Source organism: Lepisosteus oculatus, chromosome 14 (assembly GCF_040954835.1).
Source record: "Lepisosteus oculatus isolate fLepOcu1 chromosome 14, fLepOcu1.hap2, whole genome shotgun sequence".
Taxonomy (NCBI): domain Eukaryota; kingdom Metazoa; phylum Chordata; class Actinopteri; order Semionotiformes; family Lepisosteidae; genus Lepisosteus; species Lepisosteus oculatus.
The window spans coordinates 34,475,202-34,491,557 of NC_090709.1; the positions used below are offsets into that span (position 1 = coordinate 34,475,202).

A 16,356-nucleotide genomic window follows, 5' to 3' on the forward strand; every position below is an offset into this window, starting at 1 on the left:
CTATAGAGGATCGCTGTGGAGAGCTGCTGCTGTGCTTTGACATCTGAGCTCTGTGGAAAACGATCTCAATACAATTCTGAAAAACGCGACTCTCCGAACGCCAGCCGAACAAGTCTCCACAGCCGAAGCGCTGTGTCTCTTTTCAGCTGGCGATAAACCTTTCCTCGATCCTTTGCGGACTTGTAAAACTGTTCCTGATCAGAATAAAAAACGCTCACGCTAATACACAAGCAACCGTGTCTCGCCAAAGCTGACAAATAAACAGACGGACAAGCCGCACTGCACGTGTGAACAGGGGAATGAGCGAGCGAGCGGGGATAGGGCGCCTCCTGCGCTTAAAAGCTTACAGCACCTGGTATTCCCAGGCGGTCTCCCATCCAAGTACTAACCAGGCCCATCCCTGTTTAGCTTCCGAGATCAGGTGTGCTCAAGGGGGTGTGGCCGTAAGCGAGAGCAAGGCTCGCTGGCACCCTTCTTATTGAGAGGACAGCTCCGTCACCTCTTTTACGACGCTGCTTTTTTTCCCTTGCGTTTTTCTCTTCTTCCCACGTTCTCTCTCTTCACTGCCTTCGTCCCCGCTCTATTTCACTTCAGCCTTTCACTCTTGCTTCCTTCCAATGAGGACGGAGCTGCGGGAGAAAGGGCGCTATAGAGGATCGCTGTGGAGAGCTGCTGCTGTGCTTTGACATCTGAGCTCTGTGGAAAACGATCTCAATACAATTCTGAAAAACGCGACTCTCCGAACGCCAGCCGAACAAGTCTCCACAGCCGAAGCGCTGTGTCTCTTTTCAGCTGGCGATAAACCTTTCCTCGATCCTTTGCGGACTTGTAAAACTGTTCCTGATCAGAATAAAAAACGCTCACGCTAATACACAAGCACCCGTGTCTCGCCAAAGCTGACAAATAAACAGACGGACAAGCCGCACTGCACGTGTGAACAGGGGAATGAGCGAGCGAGCGGGGATAGGGCGCCTCCTGCGCTTAAAAGCTTACAGCACCTGGTATTCCCAGGCGGTCTCCCATCCAAGTACTAACCAGGCCCATCCCTGTTTAGCTTCCGAGATCAGATGATATCAGGCGTGCTCAAGGGGGTGTGGCCGTAAGCGAGAGCAAGGCTCGCTGGCACCCTTCTTATTGAGAGGACAGCTCCGTCACCTCTTTTACGACGCTGCTTTTTTTCCCTTGCGTTTTTCTCTTCTTCCCACGTTCTCTCTCTTCACTGCCTTCGTCCCCGCTCTATTTCACTTCAGCCTTTCACTTTTGCTTCCTTCCAATGAGGACGGAGCTGCGGGAGAAAGGGCGCTATAGAGGATCGCTGTGGAGAGCTGCTGCTGTGCTTTGACATCTGAGCTCTGTGGAAAACGATCTCAATACAATTCTGAAAAACGTGACTCTCCGAACGCCAGCCGAACAAGTCTCCACAGCCGAAGCGCTGTGTCTCTTTTCAGCTGGCGATAAACCTTTCCTCGATCCTTTGCGGACTTGTAAAACTGTTCCTGATCAGAATAAAAAACGCTCACGCTAATACACAAGCACCCGTGTCTCGCCAAAGCTGACAAATAAACAGACGGACAAGCCGCACTGCACATGTGAACAGGGGAGTGAGCGAGCGAGCGGGGATAGGGCGCCTCCTGCGCTTAAAAGCTTACAGCACCTGGTATTCCCAGGCGGTCTCCCATCCAAGTACTAACCAGGCCCATCCCTGTTTAGCTTCCGAGATCAGACGAGTTCAGGCGTGCTCAAGGGGGTGTGGCCGTAAGCGAGAGCAAGGCTCGCTGGCACCCTTCTTATTGAGAGGACAGCTCCGTCACCTCTTTTACGACGCTGCTTTTTTTCCCTTGCGTTTTTCTCTTCTTCCCACGTTCTCTCTCTTCACTGCCTTCGTCCCCGCTCTATTTCACTTCAGCCTTTCACTCTTGCTTCCTTCCAATGAGGACGGAGCTGCGGGAGAAAGGGCGCTATAGAGGATCGCTGTGGAGAGCTGCTGCTGTGCTTTGACATCTGAGCTCTGTGGAAAACGATCTCAATACAATTCTGAAAAACGCGACTCTCCGAACGCCAGCCGAACAAGTCTCCACAGCCGAAGCGCTGTGTCTCTTTTCAGCTGGCGATAAACCTTTCTTCGATCCTTTGCGGACTTGTAAAACTGTTCCTGATCAGAATAAAAAACGTTCACGCTAATACACAAGCACCCGCGTCTCGCCAAAGCTGACAAATAAACAGACGGACAAGCCGCACTGCACGTGTGAACAGGGGAATGAGCGAGCGAGCGGGGATAGGGCGCCTCCTGCGCTTAAAAGCTTACAGCACCTGGTATTCCCAGGCGGTCTCCCATCCAAGTACTAACCAGGCCCATCCCTGTTTAGCTTCCGAGATCAGACGAGATCAGGCCTGCTCAAGGGGGTGTGGCCGTAAGCGAGAGCAAGGCTCGCTGGCACCCTTCTTATTGAGAGGACAGCTCCGTCACCTCTTTTACGACGCTGCTTTTTTTCCCTTGCGTTTTTCTCTTCTTCCCACGTTCTCTCTCTTCACTGCCTTCGTCCCCGCTCTATTTCACTTCAGCCTTTCACTCTTGCTTCCTTCCAATGAGGACGGAGCTGCGGGAGAAAGGGCGCTATAGAGGATCGCTGTGGAGAGCTGCTGCTGTGCTTTGACATCTGAGCTCTGTGGAAAACGATCTCAATACAATTCTGAAAAACGCGACCCTCCGAACGCCAGCCGAACAAGTCTCCACAGCCGAAGCGCTGTGTCTCTTTTCAGCTGGCGATAAACCTTTCCTCGATCCTTTGCGGACTTGTTAAACTGTTCATGATCAGAATAAAAAACACTCACGCTAATACACAAGCACCCGTGTCTCGCCAAAGCTGACAAATAAACAGACGGACACGCCGCACTGCACGTGTGAACAGGGGAATGAGCGAGCGAGCAGGGATAGGGCGCCTCCTGCGCTTAAAAGCTTACAGCACCTGGTATTCCCAGGCGGTCTCCCATCCAAGTACTAACCAGGCCCATCCCTGTTTAGCTTCTGAGATCAGACGAGATCAGGCGTGCTCAAGGGGGTGTGGCCGTAAGCGAGAGCAAGGCTCGCTGGCACCCTTCTTATTGAGAGGACAGCTCCGTCACCTCTTTTACGACGCTGCTTTTTTTCCCTTGCGTTTTTCTCTTCTTCCCACGTTCTCTCTCTTCACTGCCTTCGTCCCCGCTCTATTTCACTTCAGCCTTTCACTCTTGCTTCCTTCCAATGAGGACGGAGCTGCGGGAGAAAGGGCGCTATAGAGGATCGCTGTGGAGAGCTGCTGCTGTGCTTTGACATCTGAGCTCTGTGGAAAACGATCTCAATACAATTCTGAAAAACGCGACTCTCCGAACGCCAGCCGAACAAGTCTCCACAGCCGAAGCGCTGTGTCTCTTTTCAGCTGGCGATAAACCTTTCCTCGATCCTTTGCGGACTTGTAAAACTGTTCCTGATCAGAATAAAAAACGCTCACGCTAATACACAAGCACCCGTGTCTCGCCAAAGCTGACAAATAAACAGACGGACAAGCCGCACTGCACGTGTGAACAGGGGAATGAGCGAGCGAGCGGGGATAGGGCGCCTCCTGCGCTTAAAAGCTTACAGCACCTGGTATTCCCAGGCGGTCTCCCATCCAAGTACTAACCAGGCCCATCCCTGTTTAGCTTCCGAGATCAGACGAGATCAGGCCTGCTCAAGGGGGTGTGGCCGTAAGCGAGAGCAAGGCTCGCTGGCACCCTTCTTATTGAGAGGACAGCTCCGTCACCTCTTTTACGACGCTGCTTTTTTTCCCTTGCGTTTTTCTCTTCTTCCCACGTTCTCTCTCTTCACTGCCTTCGTCCCCGCTCTATTTCACTTCAGCCTTTCACTTTTGCTTCCTTCCAATGAGGACGGAGCTGCGGGAGAAAGGGCGCTATAGAGGATCGCTGTGGAGAGCTGCTGCTGTGCTTTGACATCTGAGCTCTGTGGAAAACGATCTCAATACAATTCTGAAAAACGCGACTCTCCGAACGCCAGCCGAACAAGTCTCCACAGCCGAAGCGCTGTGTCTCTTTTCAGCTGGCGATAAACCTTTCCTCGATCCTTTGCGGACTTGTAAAACTGTTCCTGATCAGAATAAAAAACGCTCACGCTAATACACAAGCACCCGTGTCTCGCCAAAGCTGACAAATAAACAGACGGACACGCCGCACTGCACGTGTGAACAGGGGAATGAGCGAGCGAGCGGGGATAGGGCGCCTCCTGCGCTTAAAAGCTTACAGCACCTGGTATTCCCAGGCGGTCTCCCATCCAAGTACTAACCAGGCCCATCCCTGTTTAGCTTCCGAGATCAGACGAGATCAGGTGTGCTCAAGGGGGTGTGGCCATAAGCGAGAGCAAGGCTCGCTGGCACCCTTCTTATTGAGAGGACAGCTCTGTCACCTCTTTTACGACGCTGCTTTTTTTCCCTTGCGTTTTTCTCTTCTTCCCACGTTCTCTCTCTTCACTGCCTTCGTCCCCGCTCTATTTCACTTCAGCCTTTCACTCTTGCTTCCTTCCAATGAGGACGGAGCTGCGGGAGAAAGGGCGCTATAGAGGATCGCTGTGGAGAGCTGCTGCTGTGCTTTGACATCTGAGCTCTGTGGAAAACGATCTCAATACAATTCTGAAAAACGCGACTCTCCGAACGCCAGCCGAACAAGTCTCCACAGCCGAAGCGCTGTGTCTCTTTTCAGCTGGCGATAAACCTTTCCTCGATCCTTTGCGGACTTGTAAAACTGTTCCTGATCAGAATAAAAAACGCTCACGCTAATACACAAGCACCCGTGTCTCGCCAAAGCTGACAAATAAACAGACGGACAAGCCGCACTGCACGTGTGAACAGGGGAATGAGCGAGCGAGCGGGGATAGGGCGCCTCCTGCGCTTAAAAGCTTACAGCACCTGGTATTCCCAGGCGGTCTCCCATCCAAGTACTAACCAGGCCCATCCCTGTTTAGCTTCTGAGATCAGACGAGATCAGGCGTGCTCAAGGGGGTGTGGCCGTAAGCGAGAGCAAGGCTCGCTGGCACCCTTCTTATTGAGAGGACAGCTCCGTCACCTCTTTTACGACGCTGCTTTTTTTCCCTTGCGTTTTTCTCTTCTTCCCACGTTCTCTCTCTTCACTGCCTTCGTCCCCGCTCTATTTCACTTCAGCCTTTCACTCTTGCTTCCTTCCAATGAGGACGGAGCTGCGGGAGAAAGGGCGCTATAGAGGATCGCTGTGGAGAGCTGCTGCTGTGCTTTGACATCTGAGCTCTGTGGAAAACGATCTCAATACAATTCTGAAAAACGCGACTCTCCGAACGCCAGCCGAACAAGTCTCCACAGCCGAAGCGCTGTGTCTCTTTTCAGCTGGCGATAAACCTTTCCTCGATCCTTTGCGGACTTGTAAAACTGTTCCTGATCAGAATAAAAAACGCTCACGCTAATACACAAGCACCCGCGTCTCGCCAAAGCTGACAAATAAACAGACGGACAAGCCGCACTGCACGTGAGAACAGGGGAATGAGCGAGCGAGCGGGGATAGGGCGCCTCCTGCGCTTAAAAGCTTACAGCACCTGGTATTCCCAGGCGGTCTCCCATCCAAGTACTAACCAGGCCCATCCCTGTTTAGCTTCCGAGATCAGACGAGTTCAGGCGTGCTCAAGAGGGTGTGGCCGTAAGCGAGAGCAAGGCTCGCTGGCACCCTTCTTATTGAGAGGACAGCTCCGTCACCTCTTTTACGACGCTGCTTTTTTTCCCTTGCGTTTTTCTCTTCTTCCCACGTTCTCTCTCTTCACTGCCTTCGTCCCCGCTCTATTTCACTTCAGCCTTTCACTCTTGCTTCCTTCCAATGAGGACGGAGCTGCGGGAGAAAGGGCGCTATAGAGGATCGCTGTGGAGAGCTGCTGCTGTGCTTTGACATCTGAGCTCTGTGGAAAACGATCTCAATACAATTCTGAAAAACGCGACTCTCCGAACGCCAGCCGAACAAGTCTCCACAGCCGAAGCGCTGTGTCTCTTTTCAGCTGGCGATAAACCTTTCTTCGATCCTTTGCGGACTTGTAAAACTGTTCCTGATCAGAATAAAAAACGCTCACGCTAATACACAAGCACCCGTGTCTCGCCAAAGCTGACAAATAAACAGACGGACAAGCCGCACTGCACGTGTGAACAGGGGAATGAGCGAGCGAGCGGGGATAGGGCGCCTCCTGCGCTTAAAAGCTTACAGCACCTGGTATTCCCAGGCGGTCTCCCATCCAAGTACTAACCAGGCCCATCCCTGTTTAGCTTCCGAGATCAGACGAGATCAGGCGTGCTCAAGGGGGTGTGGCCGTAAGCGAGAGCAAGGCTCGCTGGCACCCTTCTTATTGAGAGGACAGCTCCGTCACCTCTTTTACGACGCTGCTTTTTTTCCCTTGCGTTTTTCTCTTCTTCCCACGTTCTCTCTCTTCACTGCCTTCGTCCCCGCTCTATTTCACTTCAGCCTTTCACTTTTGCTTCCTTCCAATGAGGACGGAGCTGCGGGAGAAAGGGCGCTATAGAGGATCGCTGTGGAGAGCTGCTGCTGTGCTTTGACATCTGAGCTCTGTGGAAAACGATCTCAATACAATTCTGAAAAACGCGACTCTCCGAACGCCAGCCGAACAAGTCTCCACAGCCGAAGCGCTGTGTCTCTTTTCAGCTGGCGATAAACCTTTCCTCGATCCTTTGCGGACTTGTAAAACTGTTCCTGATCAGAATAAAAAACGCTCACGCTAATACACAAGCACCCGTGTCTCGCCAAAGCTGACAAATAAACAGACGGACACGCCGCACTGCACGTGTGAACAGGGGAATGAGCGAGCGAGCGGGGATAGGGCGCCTCCTGTGCTTAAAAGCTTACAGCACCTGGTATTCCCAGGCGGTCTCCCATCCAAGTACTAACCAGGCCCATCCCTGTTTAGCTTCCGAGATCAGACGAGATCAGGTGTGCTCAAGGGGGTGTGGCCATAAGCGAGAGCAAGGCTCGCTGGCACCCTTCTTATTGAGAGGACAGCTCTGTCACCTCTTTTACGACGCTGCTTTTTTTCCCTTGCGTTTTTCTCTTCTTCCCACGTTCTCTCTCTTCACTGCCTTCGTCCCCGCTCTATTTCACTTCAGCCTTTCACTCTTGCTTCCTTCCAATGAGGACGGAGCTGCGGGAGAAAGGGCGCTATAGAGGATCGCTGTGGAGAGCTGCTGCTGTGCTTTGACATCTGAGCTCTGTGGAAAACGATCTCAATACAATTCTGAAAAACGCGACTCTCCGAACGCCAGCCGAACAAGTCTCCACAGCCGAAGCGCTGTGTCTCTTTTCAGCTGGCGATAAACCTTTCCTCGATCCTTTGCGGACTTGTAAAACTGTTCCTGATCAGAATAAAAAACGCTCACGCTAATACACAAGCACCCGTGTCTCGCCAAAGCTGACAAATAAACAGACGGACACGCCGCACTGCACGTGTGAACAGGGGAATGAGCGAGCGAGCGGGGATAGGGCGCCTCCTGCGCTTAAAAGCTTACAGCACCTGGTATTCCCAGGCGGTCTCCCATCCAAGTACTAACCAGGCCCATCCCTGTTTAGCTTCTGAGATCAGACGAGATCAGGCGTGCTCAAGGGGGTGTGGCCGTAAGCGAGAGCAAGGCTCGCTGGCACCCTTCTTATTGAGAGGACAGCTCCGTCACCTCTTTTACGACGCTGCTTTTTTTCCCTTGCGTTTTTCTCTTCTTCCCACGTTCTCTCTCTTCACTGCCTTCGTCCCCGCTCTATTTCACTTCAGCCTTTCACTCTTGCTTCCTTCCAATGAGGACGGAGCTGCGGGAGAAAGGGCGCTATAGAGGATCGCTGTGGAGAGCTGCTGCTGTGCTTTGACATCTGAGCTCTGTGGAAAACGATCTCAATACAATTCTGAAAAACGCGACTCTCCGAACGCCAGCCGAACAAGTCTCCACAGCCGAAGCGCTGTGTCTCTTTTCAGCTGGCGATAAACCTTTCCTCGATCCTTTGCGGACTTGTAAAACTGTTCCTGATCAGAATAAAAAACGCTCACGCTAATACACAAGCACCCGTGTCTCGCCAAAGCTGACAAATAAACAGACGGACAAGCCGCACTGCACGTGTGAACAGGGGAATGAGCGAGCGAGCGGGGATAGGGCGCCTCCTGCGCTTAAAAGCTTACAGCACCTGGTATTCCCAGGCGGTCTCCCATCCAAGTACTAACCAGGCCCATCTCTGTTCAGCTTCCGAGATCAGACGAGATCAGGCATGCTCAAGGGGTTGTGGCCATAAGCTAGAGCAAGGCTCCCTGGCACCCTTCTTATTGAGAGGACAGCTCCGTCACCTCTTTTACGACGCTGCTTTTTTTCCCTTGCGTTTTTCTCTTCTTCCCACGTTCTCTCTCTTCACTGCCTTCGTCCCCGCTCTATTTCACTTCAGCCTTTCACTCTTGCTTCCTTCCAATGAGGACGGAGCTGCGGGAGAAAGGGCGCTATAGAGGATCGCTGTGGAGAGCTGCTGCTGTGCTTTGACATCTGAGCTCTGTGGAAAACGATCTCAATACAATTCTGAAAAACGCGACTCTCCGAACGCCAGCCGAACAAGTCTCCACAGCCGAAGCGCTGTGTCTCTTTTCACCTGGCGATAAACCTTTCCTCGATCCTTTGCGGACTTGTAAAACTGTTCCTGATCAGAATAAAAAACGCTCACGCTAATACACAAGCACCCGTGTCTCGCCAAAGCTGACAAATAAACAGACGGACAAGCCGCACTGCACGTGTGAACAGGGGAATGAGCGAGCGAGCTGGGATTGGGCGCCTCCTGCGCTTAAAAGCTTACAGCACCTGGTATTCCCAGGCGGTCTCCCATCCAAGTACTAACCAGGCCCATCCCTGTTTAGCTTCCAAGATCAGGTGTGCTCAAGGGGGTGTGGCCATAAGCGAGAGCAAGGCTCGCTGGCACCCTTCTTATTGAGAGGACAGCTCCGTCACCTCTTTTACGACGCTGCTTTTTTTCCCTTGCGTTTTTCTCTTCTTCCCACGTTCTCTCTCTTCACTGCCTTCGTCCCCGCTCTATTTCACTTCAGCCTTTCACTCTTGCTTCCTTCCAATGAGGACGGAGCTGCGGGAGAAAGGGCGCTATAGAGGATCGCTGTGGAGAGCTGCTGCTGTGCTTTGACATCTGAGCTCTGTGGAAAACGATCTCAATACAATTCTGAAAAACGCGACTCTCCGAACGCCAGCCGAACAAGTCTCCACAGCCGAAGCGCTGTGTCTCTTTTCAGCTGGCGATAAACCTTTCCTCGATCCTTTGCGGACTTGTAAAACTGTTCCTGATCAGAATAAAAAACGCTCACGCTAATACACAAGCACCCGTGTCTCGCCAACGCTGACAAATAAACAGACGGACAAGCCGCACTGCACGTGTGAACAGGGGAATGAGCGAGCGAGCGGGGATAGGGCGCCTCCTGCGCTTAAAGGCTTACAGCACCTGGTATTCCCAGGCGGTCTCCCATCCAAGTACTAACCAGGCCCATCCCTGTTTAGCTTCCGAGATCAGACGAGATCAGGCGTGCTCAAGGGGGTGTGGCCGTAAACGAGAGCAAGGCTCGCTGGCACCCTTCTTATTGAGAGGACAGCCCCGTCACCTCTTTTACGACGCTGCTTTTTTTCCCTTGCGTTTTTCTCTTCTTCCCACGTTCTCTCTCTTCACTGCCTTCGTCCCCGCTCCTTTTCACTTCAGCCTTTCACTCTTGCTTCCTTCCAATGAGGACGGAGCTGCGGGAGAAAGGGCGCTATAGAGGATCGCTGTGGAGAGCTGCTGCTGTGCTTTGACATCTGAGCTCTGTGGAAAACGATCTCAATACAATTCTGAAAAACGCGACTCTCCGAACGCCAGCCGAACAAGTCTCCACAGCCGAAGCGCTGTGTCTCTTTTCAGCTGGCGATAAACCTTTCCTCGATCCTTTGCGGACTTGTAAAACTGTTCCTGATCAGAATAAAAAACGCTCACGCTAATACACAAGCACCCGTGTCTCGCCAAAGCTGACAAATAAAGAGACGGACAAGCCGCACTGCACGTGTGAACAGGGGAATGAGCGAGCGAGCGGGGATAGGGCGCCTCCTGCGCTTAAAAGCTGACAGCACCTGGTATTCCCAGGCGGTCTCCCATCCAAGTACTAACCAGGCCCATCCCTGTTTAGCTTCCAAGATCAGACGAGATCAGGCGTGCTCAAGGGGGTGTGGCCGTAAGCAAGAGCAAGGCTCGCTGGCACCCTTCTTATTGAGAGGACAGCTCCGTCACCTCTTTTACGACGCTGCTTTTTTCCCTTGCGTTTTTCTCTTCTTTCCACGTTCTCTCTCTTCACTGCCTTCGTCCCCGCTCTATTTCACTTCAGCCTTTCACTCTTGCTTCCTTCCAATGAGGACGGAGCTGCGGGAGAAAGGGCGCTATAGAGGATCGCTGTGGAGAGCTGCTGCTGTGCTTTGACATCTGAGCTCTGTGGAAAACGATCTCAATACAATTCTGAAAAACGCGACTCTCCGAACGCCAGCCGAACAAGTCTCCACAGCCGAAGCGCTGTGTCTCTTTTCAGCTGGCGATAAACCTTTCCTCGATCCTTTGCGGACTTGTAAAACTGTTCCTGATCAGAATAAAAAACGCTCACGCTAATACACAAGCACCCGTGTCTCGCCAAAGCTGACAAATAAACAGACGGTCAAGCCGCACTGCACGTGTGAACAGGGGAATGAGCGAGCGAGCGGGGATAGGGCGCCTCCTGCGCTTAAAAGCTTACAGCACCTGGTATTCCCAGGCGGTCTCCCATCCAAGTACTAACCAGGCCCATCCCTGTTTAGCTTCCAAGATCAGACGAGATCAGGCGTGCTCAAGGGGGTGTGGCCGTAAGCGAGAGCAAGGCTCGCTGGCACCCTTCTTATTGAGAGGACAGCTCCGTCACCTCTTTTACGACGCTGCTTTTTTCCCTTGCGTTTTTCTCTTCTTTCCACGTTCTCTCTCTTCACTGCCTTCGTCCCCGCTCTATTTCACTTCAGCCTTTCACTCTTGCTTCCTTCCAATGAGGACGGAGCTGCGGGAGAAAGGGCGCTATAGAGGATCGCTGTGGAGAGCTGCTGCTGTGCTTTGACATCTGAGCTCTGTGGAAAACGATCTCAATACAATTCTGAAAAACGCGACTCTCCGAACGCCAGCCGAACAAGTCTCCACAGCCGAAGCGCTGTGTCTCTTTTCAGCTGGCGATAAACCTTTCCTCGATCCTTTGCGGACTTGTAAAACTGTTCCTGATCAGAATAAAAAACGCTCACGCTAATACACAAGCACCCGTGTCTCGCCAAAGCTGACAAATAAACAGACGGACAAGCCGCACTGCACGTGTGAACAGGGGAATGAGCGAGCGAGCGGGGATAGGGCGCCTCCTGCGCTTAAAAGCTTACAGCACCTGGTATTCCCAGGCGGTCTCCCATCCAAGTACTAACCAGGCCCATCCCTGTTTAGCTTCCGAGATCAGACGAGATCAGGCGTGCTCAAGGGGGTGTGGCCATAAGCGAGAGCAAGGCTCGCTGGCACCCTTCTTATTGAGAGGACAGCTCCGTCACCTCTTTTACGACGCTGCTTTTTTCCCTTGCGTTTTTCTCTTCTTCCCACGTTCTCTCTCTTCACTGCCTTCGTCCCCGCTCTATTTCACTTCAGCCTTTCACTCTTGCTTCCTTCCAATGAGGACGGAGCTGCGGGAGAAAGGGCGCTATAGAGGATCGCTGTGGAGAGCTGCTGCTGTGCTTTGACATCTGAGCTCTGTGGAAAACGATCTCAATACAATTCTGAAAAACGCGACTCTCCGAACGCCAGCCGAACAAGTCTCCACAGCCGAAGCGCTGTGTCTCTTTTCAGCTGGCGATAAACCTTTCCTCGATCCTTTGCGGACTTGTTAAACTGTTCCTGATCAGTATAAAAAACGCTCACGCTAATACACAAGCACCCGTGTCTCGCCAAAGCTGACAAATAAACAGACGGACAAGCCGCACTGCACGTATGAACAGGGGAATGAGCGAGCGAGCGGGGATAGGGCGCCTCCTGCGCTTAAAAGCTTACAGCACCTGGTATTCCCAGGCGGTCCCCCATCCAAGTACTAACCAAGCCCATCCCTGTTTAGCTACCGAGATCAGACGAGATCAGGCGTGCTCAAGGGGGTGTGGCCATAAGCGAGAGCAAGGCTCGCTGGCACCCTTCTTATTGAGAGGACAGCTCCGTCACCTCTTTTACGACGCTGCTTTTTTCCCTTGCGTTTTTCTCTTCTTCCCACGTTCTCTCTCTTCACTGCCTTCGTCCCCGCTCTATTTCACTTCAGCCTTTCACTCTTGCTTCCTTCCAATGAGGACGGAGCTGCGGGAGAAAGGGCGCTATAGAGGATCGCTGTGGAGAGCTGCTGCTGTGCTTTGACATCTGAGCTCTGTGGAAAACGATCTCAATACAATTCTGAAAAACGCGACTCTCCGAACGCCAGCCGAACAAGTCTCCACAGCCGAAGCGCTGTGTCTCTTTTCAGCTGGCGATAAACCTTTCCTCGATCCTTTGCGGACTTGTAAAACTGTTCCTGATCAGAATAAAAAACGCTCACGCTAATACACAAGCACCCGTGTCTCGCCAAAGCTGACAAATAAACAGACGGACAAGCCGCACTGCACGTGTGAACAGGGGAATGAGCGAGCGAGCGGGGATAGGGCGCCTCCTGCGCTTAAAAGCTTACAGCACCTGGTATTCCCAGGCGGTCTCCCATCCAAGTACTAACCAGGCCCATCCCTGCTTAGCTTCCGAGATCAGACGAGATCAGGCGTGCTCAAGGGGGTGTGGCCGTAAGCGAGAACAAGGCTCGCTGGCACCCTTCTTATTGAGAGGACAGCTCCGTCACCTCTTTTACGACGCTGCTTTTTTTCCCTTGCGTTTTTCTCTTCTTCCCACGTTCTCTCTCTTCACTGCCTTCGTCCCCGCTCTATTTCACTTCAGACTTTCACTCTTGCTTCCTTCCAATGAGGACGGAGCTGCGGGAGAAAGGGCGCTATAGAGGATCGCTGTGGAGAGCTGCTGCTGTGCTTTGACATCTGAGCTCTGTGGAAAACGATCTCAATACAATTCTGAAAAACGCGACTCTCCGAACGCCAGCCGAACAAGTCTCCACAGCCAAAGCGCTGTGTCTCTTTTCAGCTGGCGATAAACCTTTCCTCGATCCTTTGCGGACTTGTAAAACTGTTCCTGATCAGAATAAAAAACGCTCACGCTAATACACAAGCACCCGTGTCTCGCCAAAGCTGACAAATAAACAGACGGACAAGCCGCACTGCACGTGTGAACAGGGGAATGAGCGAGCGAGCGGGGATAGGGCGCCTCCTGCGCTTAAAAGCTTACAGCACCTGGTATTCCCAGGCGGTCTCCCATCCAAGTACTAACCAGGCCCATCCCTGTTTAGCTTCCAAGATCAGACAAGATCAGGCGTGCTCAAGGGGGTGTGGCCGTAAGCGAGAGCAAGGCTCGCTGGCACCCTTCTTATTGAGAGGACAGCTCCGTCACCTCTTTTACGACGCTGCTCTTTTTCCCTTGCGTTTTTCTCTTCTTCCCACGTTCTCTCTCTTCACTGCCTTCGTCCCCGCTCTATTTCACTTCAGCCTTTCACTCTTGCTTCCTTCCAATGAGGACGGAGCTGCGGGAGAAAGGGCGCTATAGAGGATCGCTGTGGAGAGCTGCTGCTGTGCTTTGACATCTGAGCTCTGTGGAAAACGATCTCAATACAATTCTGAAAAACGCGACTCTCCGAACGCCAGCCGAACAAGTCTCCACAGCCGATGCGCTGTGTCTCTTTTCAGCTGGAGATAAACCTTTCCTCGATTCTTTGCGGACTTATTAAACTGTTCCTGATCAGAACAAAAAAACGCTCACGCTAATACACAAGCACCCGTGTCTCGCCAAAGCTGACAAATAAACAGACGGACAAGCCGCACTGCACGTGTGAACAGGGGAATGAGCGAGCGAGCAGGGATAGGGCGCCTCCTGCGCTTAAAAGCTTACAGCACCTGGTATTCCCAGGCGGTCTCCCATCCAAGTACTAACCAGGCCCATCCCTGTTTAGTTTCCGAGATCAGATGAGATCAGGCGTGCTCAAGGGGGTGTGGCCGTAAGCGAGAGCAAGGCTCGCTGGCACCCTTCTTATTGAGAGGACAGCTCCGTCACCTCTTTTACGACGCTGCTTTTTTTCCCTTGCGTTTTTCTCTTCTTCCCACGTTCTCTCTCTTCACTGCCTTCGTCCCCGCTCTATTTCACTTCAGCCTTTCACTCTTGCTTCCTTCCAATGAGGACGGAGCTGCAGGAGAAAGGGCGCTATAGAGGATCGCTGTGGAGAGCTGCTGCTGTGCTTTGACATCTGAGCTCTGTGGAAAACGATCTCAATACAATTCTGAAAAACGCGACTCTCCGAACGCCAGCCGAACAAGTCTCCACAGCCGAAGCGCTGTGTCTCTTTTCAGCTGGCGATAAACCTTTCCTCGATCCTTTGCGGACTTGTAAAACTGTTCCTGATCAGAATAAAAAACGCTCACGCTAATACACAAGCACCCGTGTCTCACCAAAGCTGACAAATAAACAGACGGACAAGCCGCACTGCACGTGTGAACAGGGGAATGAGCGAGCGAGCGGGGATAGGGCGCCTCCTGCGCTTAAAAGCTTACAGCACCTGGTATTCCCAGGCGGTCTCCCATCCAAGTACTAACCAGGCCCATCCCTGTTTAGCTTCCGAGATCAGACGAGATCAGGCGTGCTCAAGGGGGTGTGGCCGTAAGCAAGAGCAAGGTTCGCTGGCACCCTTCTTATTGAGAGGACAGCTCCGTCACCTCTTTTACGACGCTGCTTTTTTTCCTTTGCGTTTTTCTCTTCTTCCCACGTTCTCTCTCTTCACTGCCTTCGTCCCCGCTCTATTTCACTTCAGCCTTTCACTCTTGCTTCCTTCCAATGAGGACGGAGCTGCGGGAGAAAGGGCGCTATAGAGGATCGCTGTGGAGAGCTGCTGCTGTGCTTTGACATCTGAGCTCTGTGGAAAACGATCTCAATACAATTCTGAAAAACGCGACTCTCCGAACGCCAGCCGAACAAGTCTCCACAGCCGAAGCGCTGTGTCTCTTTTCAGCTGGCGATAAACCTTTCCTCGATCCTTTGCGGACTTGTTAAACTGTTCATGATCAGAATAAAAAACGCTCACGCTAATACACTAGCACCCGTGTCTCGCCAAAGCTGACAAATAAACAGACGGACAAGCCGCACTGCACGTGTGAAGAGGGGAATGAGCCAGCGAGCGGGGATAGGGCGCCTCCTGCGCTTAAAAGCTTACAGCACCTGGTATTCCCAGGCGGTCTCCCAGCCAAGTACTAACCAGGCCCATCCCTGTTTAGCTTCCGAGATCAGACGAGATCAGGCGTGCTCAAGGGGGTGTGGCCGTAAGCGAGAGCAAGGCTCGCTGGCACCCTTCTTATTGAGAGGACAGCTCCGTCACCTCTTTTACGACGCTGCTTTTTTCCCTTGCGTTTTTCTCTTCTTTCCACGTTCTCTCTCTTCACTGCCTTCGTCCCCGCTCTATTTCACTTCAGCCTTTCACTCTTGCTTCCTTGCAATGAGGACGGAGCTGCGGGAGAAAGGGCGCTATAGAGGATCGCTGTGGAGAGCTGCTGCTGTGCTTTGACATCTGAGCTCTGTGGAAAACGATCTCAATACAATTCTGAAAAACGCGACTCTCCGAACGCCAGCCAAACAAGTCTCCACAGCCGAAGCGCTGTGTCTCTTTTCAGCTGGCGATAAACCTTTCCTCGATCCTTTGCGGACTTGTTAAACTGTTCCTGATCAGAATAAAAAACGCTCACGCTAATACACAAGCACCCGTGTCTCGCCAAAGCTGACAAATAAACAGACGGACAAGCCGCACTGCACGTGTGAACAGGGGAATGAGCGAGCGAGCGGGGATAGGGCGCCTCCTGCGCTTAAAAGCTTACAGCACCTGGTATTCCCAGGCGGTCTCCCATCCAAGTACTAACCAGGCCCATCCCTGTTTAGCTTCCGAGATCAGATGAGATCAGGCGTGCTCAAGGGGGTGTGGCCGTAAGTGAGAGCAAGGATCGCTGGCACCCTTCTTATTGAGAGGACAGCTCCGTCACCTCTTTTACGACGCTGCTTATTTTCCCTTGCGTTTTTCTCTTCTTCCCACGTTCTCTCTCTTCACTGCCTTCGTCCCCGCTCTATTTCACTTCAGCCTTTCACTCTTGCTTCCTTCCAATGAGGACG

At 52.4% G+C, this 16,356-nt stretch overlaps 20 non-coding genes and 5 pseudogenes across 20 annotated transcripts; all 25 read right to left on the bottom strand.

Annotated features, from left to right (window-relative positions):
* Positions 1-340: 340 nt before the first annotated feature.
* Positions 341-449, bottom strand: LOC138218766 (5S ribosomal RNA; annotated as a pseudogene).
* A 537-nt stretch (positions 450-986) lies between these two features.
* On the bottom strand, positions 987-1,105 carry LOC138217339 (5S ribosomal RNA). The gene has a single exon (XR_011181051.1). It is a non-coding gene; the product is annotated as a 5S ribosomal RNA (ribosomal RNA).
* A 537-nt stretch (positions 1,106-1,642) lies between these two features.
* Positions 1,643-1,761, bottom strand: LOC138216367 (5S ribosomal RNA). Its single transcript, XR_011180079.1, has one exon. It is a non-coding gene; the product is annotated as a 5S ribosomal RNA (ribosomal RNA).
* Positions 1,762-2,298: 537 nt separating this feature from the next.
* Positions 2,299-2,417, bottom strand: LOC138217370 (5S ribosomal RNA). The gene has a single exon (XR_011181082.1). It is a non-coding gene; the product is annotated as a 5S ribosomal RNA (ribosomal RNA).
* Positions 2,418-2,954: 537 nt separating this feature from the next.
* Positions 2,955-3,073, bottom strand: LOC138244329 (5S ribosomal RNA). Its single transcript, XR_011192942.1, has one exon. It is a non-coding gene; the product is annotated as a 5S ribosomal RNA (ribosomal RNA).
* A 537-nt stretch (positions 3,074-3,610) lies between these two features.
* On the bottom strand, positions 3,611-3,729 carry LOC138217371 (5S ribosomal RNA). The gene has a single exon (XR_011181083.1). It is a non-coding gene; the product is annotated as a 5S ribosomal RNA (ribosomal RNA).
* A 537-nt stretch (positions 3,730-4,266) lies between these two features.
* LOC138218879 (5S ribosomal RNA) lies at positions 4,267-4,385 on the bottom strand. Its single transcript, XR_011181549.1, has one exon. It is a non-coding gene; the product is annotated as a 5S ribosomal RNA (ribosomal RNA).
* Positions 4,386-4,922: 537 nt separating this feature from the next.
* LOC138244340 (5S ribosomal RNA) lies at positions 4,923-5,041 on the bottom strand. Its single transcript, XR_011192953.1, has one exon. It is a non-coding gene; the product is annotated as a 5S ribosomal RNA (ribosomal RNA).
* Positions 5,042-5,578: 537 nt separating this feature from the next.
* LOC138217342 (5S ribosomal RNA) lies at positions 5,579-5,697 on the bottom strand. The gene has a single exon (XR_011181054.1). It is a non-coding gene; the product is annotated as a 5S ribosomal RNA (ribosomal RNA).
* Positions 5,698-6,234: 537 nt separating this feature from the next.
* LOC138244712 (5S ribosomal RNA) lies at positions 6,235-6,353 on the bottom strand. The gene has a single exon (XR_011193327.1). It is a non-coding gene; the product is annotated as a 5S ribosomal RNA (ribosomal RNA).
* Positions 6,354-6,890: 537 nt separating this feature from the next.
* On the bottom strand, positions 6,891-7,009 carry LOC138218890 (5S ribosomal RNA). Its single transcript, XR_011181550.1, has one exon. It is a non-coding gene; the product is annotated as a 5S ribosomal RNA (ribosomal RNA).
* Positions 7,010-7,546: 537 nt separating this feature from the next.
* Positions 7,547-7,665, bottom strand: LOC138244351 (5S ribosomal RNA). Its single transcript, XR_011192964.1, has one exon. It is a non-coding gene; the product is annotated as a 5S ribosomal RNA (ribosomal RNA).
* Positions 7,666-8,202: 537 nt separating this feature from the next.
* LOC138218988 (5S ribosomal RNA) lies at positions 8,203-8,321 on the bottom strand (annotated as a pseudogene).
* Positions 8,322-8,858: 537 nt separating this feature from the next.
* Positions 8,859-8,967, bottom strand: LOC138219033 (5S ribosomal RNA; annotated as a pseudogene).
* A 537-nt stretch (positions 8,968-9,504) lies between these two features.
* On the bottom strand, positions 9,505-9,623 carry LOC138244878 (5S ribosomal RNA). Its single transcript, XR_011193493.1, has one exon. It is a non-coding gene; the product is annotated as a 5S ribosomal RNA (ribosomal RNA).
* Positions 9,624-10,160: 537 nt separating this feature from the next.
* LOC138217770 (5S ribosomal RNA) lies at positions 10,161-10,279 on the bottom strand (annotated as a pseudogene).
* Positions 10,280-10,815: 536 nt separating this feature from the next.
* LOC138216638 (5S ribosomal RNA) lies at positions 10,816-10,934 on the bottom strand. Its single transcript, XR_011180350.1, has one exon. It is a non-coding gene; the product is annotated as a 5S ribosomal RNA (ribosomal RNA).
* A 536-nt stretch (positions 10,935-11,470) lies between these two features.
* Positions 11,471-11,589, bottom strand: LOC138245339 (5S ribosomal RNA). Its single transcript, XR_011193949.1, has one exon. It is a non-coding gene; the product is annotated as a 5S ribosomal RNA (ribosomal RNA).
* Positions 11,590-12,125: 536 nt separating this feature from the next.
* On the bottom strand, positions 12,126-12,244 carry LOC138217663 (5S ribosomal RNA). The gene has a single exon (XR_011181375.1). It is a non-coding gene; the product is annotated as a 5S ribosomal RNA (ribosomal RNA).
* A 536-nt stretch (positions 12,245-12,780) lies between these two features.
* On the bottom strand, positions 12,781-12,899 carry LOC138245428 (5S ribosomal RNA). Its single transcript, XR_011194038.1, has one exon. It is a non-coding gene; the product is annotated as a 5S ribosomal RNA (ribosomal RNA).
* Positions 12,900-13,436: 537 nt separating this feature from the next.
* On the bottom strand, positions 13,437-13,555 carry LOC138217920 (5S ribosomal RNA; annotated as a pseudogene).
* Positions 13,556-14,093: 538 nt separating this feature from the next.
* LOC138216527 (5S ribosomal RNA) lies at positions 14,094-14,212 on the bottom strand. The gene has a single exon (XR_011180239.1). It is a non-coding gene; the product is annotated as a 5S ribosomal RNA (ribosomal RNA).
* A 537-nt stretch (positions 14,213-14,749) lies between these two features.
* Positions 14,750-14,868, bottom strand: LOC138244713 (5S ribosomal RNA). The gene has a single exon (XR_011193328.1). It is a non-coding gene; the product is annotated as a 5S ribosomal RNA (ribosomal RNA).
* A 537-nt stretch (positions 14,869-15,405) lies between these two features.
* LOC138245433 (5S ribosomal RNA) lies at positions 15,406-15,524 on the bottom strand. Its single transcript, XR_011194043.1, has one exon. It is a non-coding gene; the product is annotated as a 5S ribosomal RNA (ribosomal RNA).
* A 536-nt stretch (positions 15,525-16,060) lies between these two features.
* On the bottom strand, positions 16,061-16,179 carry LOC138245344 (5S ribosomal RNA). The gene has a single exon (XR_011193954.1). It is a non-coding gene; the product is annotated as a 5S ribosomal RNA (ribosomal RNA).
* Positions 16,180-16,356: the final 177 nt, after the last annotated feature.